Below are 4799 nucleotides of genomic sequence, written 5' to 3' on the forward strand. Positions count from 1 at the left end.
AGATCAATTCAGCACCGTGTTCGTTTGGAATACGCCGAGGAAGAACAGTCTTCAAATGTTGGCCGTCCACGTCTAGAAATCCCGGTGCAGCACTCAGGACTTTAGTGCTGTCCGGGATAACCGTCGGGGTAATTGCCGATACATTTTCTGTGTCTCCGAGCACAATTAGGAGGAAAATGACGGAGGATGGTCTAAGGTAAGTTTATGCTGTAATTGAGCACCTGTGTGATTCTGTACACAGCATTGTTTAGGTGTTGACCTTAATTATGACGTTTGACAATGAATTATTATCGCTTACTTTTTTTTTGTTACTGTCTAAACTAAGTGGGGCAGCTACGGCTAAAGCTATCGGCGCCATCTCGGCGTTGAGACACGTTTAGCAGTGTTAGCTGTTAGTGTGTTAACTCGGAGACTGGGGTCAGTGGAGCCTGTAGGAACCTTTTACACAGAGAGTAGACCCACCAGCTTTCCACAGTCTACTTACTTATCACATCTTGTTAGACAACAGGGTCATTAGTGCTTTAAATAGTACATAGTTGAATGTTTCATTGCTGTTTGCAGTTGATTGTTCTCTGATAACGCATAACAAGGTTGATGTTAAATAGCGAGTTTATTGAAATGGTTTTGTCTATTTCAGCAGCATTATAGATATACTTTCTCTGGTGTCTTCGGTAAAGCTAAAACAAGAATACATTTACATCCTTGGTTCTTTCAGCATTAATTGGAAAACTTTGAGATTTGCTGTGCGCCTCCCAAGCCATTCTCTTTTATCCCACCTGTCAGGTATAGATGGCAATACTTTAAACAAAGTTAAATTTGTTATACCTGAAGAGAACCAATCCTGACCTAGAATGGGTGAATGAATAATTAGTTGGTAGCCAATGCCTAAGCAACTCACATAGGCCCTGGCAGACTCAATAAGTCCATCTAGGAACAGCTGCAGGAAACACCTCTTCAGTTTAGATTTAAAACATGTGCATGCTCTTTCAGGTTGATGAGGATTATGGTGTGGACTGGACAGGACAACATAATCGCTGCCCATCAAATGAGATCACCATTCCTGAGATTCAGCTCCCAGATGCACTGAATGAACAAGACCCTGCTGTGCTACCAATACTTCAGAATCACTTGTAGAAAGACATTATTACATTTAATCAGTTTCTATGTCAGGAGGATTTTTTTTTTTTTAAATTTCTACAGCTTTGTAGCTAATACTGACTCAAAACAGCATAACCAATTTCATTTTCAACAAAACAGTGGCTATAAAACAGGATTTGTTTTATACAGCTGTCACTTTAATGATATTCATTTCTTGGTTGGATATACAGTACATGTCAACTCTGAGCAGATTTAATACAATGAACACAGTACAGTAGTGTAACATCTTAATTCAAATAATTTTTTCTAGAAATTTTTTTTGTATCAGTAGCGAGTATAAACAAAACATATTGTGTAATTTATAATGTACAGTGAACAACTGATTTTGATATCTGAACTCTTCATCAGTTTATATTAAAAAAGCCATAAATGCACACCTGTACTCTGTATTTTTCACTGTCAAGTGTATTAAAAAGAACTAGAACTCACTAGATTGTCCGTTTCTTTGAACACAGAGTACAGTAATGTGATGCAAGAAAGAAGAAATGGTCTAATTTTACCATGTGGTTATGGAATCAATCGTAAACCAGACCAAAACCTGAGTCAGTAGAGTTGAGACACACCTGAATGTCCATTAGAAATGACTCATAGGTACAGTAGTGTGCAGGAAGACGTAGTACTTCAAAACCGGTGGAAGACTTTGGAAGATTGCTGTTGACCACTTCCACAGTCATTTCTCGGCAAGACTTCCCATCCTGTCCAAAACTTGATGAGGGCTTTTTGTTGTGCACAAGATGCTGCAACAGAAGATTGTTTTAAACTATAATGACATCCTATATTCATTATTTTGAATCTTTTATGGAGAAATACCATAAAAGATGACCACTTACATACAGGGCACCAGACATTTTTGCCCCACTCAAATTGCTGTTGTAGCTTTTATAGATATTTTTATGTTAACAAAGCTAAAAGTAGTCTACATACAATTCTAGTGCAACTGATAATGCCACCACTCTTATGTATTGCATGGAGCAAATAACAAAACAAAATTATACTATAGCGTAGAGCTGGGCGATAGAACGATAACGATATGTATTGCGAAATAACTTTTTCTCAATAGAAAAATTAAACTATTGCGATAGACCTCACCGCTCTTGTCCTTTTTATAAAAAAATAAATAAAAATAAATATCGTGATATGAAAAAATCTCATATCGCCCAGCTCTACTATAGTGTACTTTGTTAATGACCCAAGATCACTGGACTGTATGTAATTTACCAAAGTGTAATCAGAGAAAACCAATGGCAAAATACCTATCGCAGCAGACTTACCATTTTCAATGAAGGACCGAAGGTAACCTGCCACTCTGCATTTATCCTCGAGAGCATTCCTCTTCTTCCTCATCTTCATTTTCTGTGGCAGGCCACAGTCATTTTATAGCTTTACTTATCTTGTAGTCTTAAGAGCATCAGCAACATTAGGTGTATTTTTATTAAATGTAACCCAGCTGTTCAACTAACCCACGCATACAAAACAGTATATTGGTGTTTTGTGTCAACAATTAATGTTCATCCTTCATAAATTAACCAAATAGCTTTACTATTCAGATGTTAAAAGATGTGACCTGACCTTACCTCACAACAGGGAGCAGTCTCTGATTCCCTTGGTAAGAAAGGAGGAATGATGTCTGATCTTTCTGTCAGAAGCGGCCATACCATGGTTTCCTTAAGCCCTTTCCTCAGCTGCTTGACTTGACGACTTGTTTGTGTTATGACCTACAACGGTGAGACCTAACCAAAACTGAAGTTGGAGTCTGTAAAGTGACACACACTTTAAATGTTAAATATTTAAAGAACATCCACTGTACTAGTAAAAGCATTTTCAAATTATACCCACTTACAAAATCACTACGTTGAACTAAAATTGCTTTCTTTTCTTTCACATAGATTACTTGTCTTCCATATTAGCACAGAAGATAAGCCACTTTAAAACAGTCATGAATAACTATTACCTACAACAATGTAAATAGTAATACAGACATTAACCCAGAAGACAATTATTTTCTCTTACCTAATTTATAGAATTCTTTGCTATGATAAAAAACAGTATTAAAAAAAAATCTGTGACTAAACTGATTAAAAAGCTCATTTTTGCCAGACAGACAGACTAACCAAGCAATAATAACATATCGTTACTTACCCTGAACAGCGTTTCGTGGAGTGGAGCTAGCTGTGATAGCGTTAGCATTTGCTAACGTTAACACTGTGCGGTTGTGATGAGAACTTGGACCAGGGACCACTTCATCTCCAGTACACTGCTGCAATACGCAGACTGAGGTGAAGACGTTCAATCTAAGCGGTTAGCAAGTTCTCTGAGTAACTCAGAAACGGACTTGTTTCCTGCAGCCATGCCCTTCACAAGAATTGATACACCTGTAACGTTATTCGCGCCCAGTGTTTTGCATTTGTCGGTGCCTTAAGTTTATTTTGAGCTGCATACTGCCGCCAGCTGCATAGGAGATGCATTGCACCATTAAACCTAAATCGACAATTCATGTGCTATTACTTATGTCTGAGTAAAGGAGCAACCAATCACACAACTGGCTCCGCCCTGTCTTTCTTGATTGACAGACAAAGTCATTCTGCTGAAAAGTCGCATTATGAAATAAATAGACCATCGGGAAAAACGGGATTTTGAAATAAAGACTGACTTTGAAAAAAGGTCATTTTGGACTAAAAACGGCTGGAAATAAATAAAATGCCTCAGGAATAATCTCTGTTATTGTGAAAAATAATGACCATGAAATAATATTTCACAATAATAAGAAAATATATATAGCAGAATGTAATATGTTTCACAATAATGAGCATTGTTTTCAAAATGTGTTCCATTATTTCACAATATCATTCTCACATTACATATCTGTGTCTTATTTATTCACATAGTTATTTATTTCATCTTGACCTATTTATTTATTTAATTTTGAACACTTTGGAGTTCCATAATTTGAAACCTTCCTGGGTGGAATTTACTTGGATTCTGGAAGCAGATTGGGAAAAGGGAAGCGGAAAAGGAGGTAATTATGTTAAAAACACCTTAAAAGCAAAAATGTATTATTGAGATTTTAAGAAACAAAAACAAACTGACAGTTTCTTTAGCAGACCCTTGCTGCTCATCAGGTTCAGATATGATTTCAAAACTTGTTGACTTAAAAATCTGTTTTAGACTTTTTTTGATGCCATTATATACATTAATGTTTTTAGTTTGTAGAACTAACCAGTACCCTAAATTATGTGTTTGGATTATTATTTATTTGTGTGTGTGTGTGTGTGTGTGTGTGTGTGTGTGTGTGTGTGTGTGTTGTATTTTGTTTGTTTGTTTGTTTGTTTGCAGAGATCTTCCCTGCATCTTCAAAATTTCACTGGGAAGTTCTGGCTTATTTCTTCTGATTTTTCCCAACATAGTCAGCTTTCTCTTCTGAAGTTCCTCTCCAAGCCAGTAAGATGTAAAGAAATTGTCACATGTGATGCTATGCCCTTGCAGCCCTTCACTCATCTGCAGCACCACACGCATCCCCTGATTCTTCTCAGATGCTCCTCCAGGTAGCTTTCCAGTGTACACTTGCATATTCCATGCATAGCTAGATTTTGCATCACAGGCTGCCCATATTTTGATGCCATACTTGGCCGGCTTGTTGGGCA

The 4799-nt window shown here is 37.1% G+C and overlaps 1 long non-coding RNA gene across 2 annotated transcripts; it reads right to left on the reverse strand.

The window, feature by feature from the left end:
- Window positions 1–1262: 1262 nt before the first annotated feature.
- On the reverse strand, window positions 1263–3864 carry LOC309716555. Of its 2 annotated transcripts, XR_014279463.1 has the most exons (4): window positions 3298–3864; window positions 2733–2873; window positions 2430–2556; window positions 1263–1895 (listed from the first exon to the last, which is right to left on the reverse strand). It is a non-coding gene; the product is annotated as an uncharacterized lncRNA (long non-coding RNA). The 2 variants fall into 2 exon arrangements; XR_014279464.1 differs by lacking the exon at window positions 2430–2556 and having other exon boundaries at window positions 3298–3669.
- Window positions 3865–4799: the final 935 nt, after the last annotated feature.

The sequence above is a fragment of the Aulonocara stuartgranti genome, assembly GCF_965226115.1.
Source record: "Aulonocara stuartgranti genome assembly, chromosome: 11".
NCBI lineage: Eukaryota > Metazoa > Chordata > Actinopteri > Cichliformes > Cichlidae > Aulonocara > Aulonocara stuartgranti.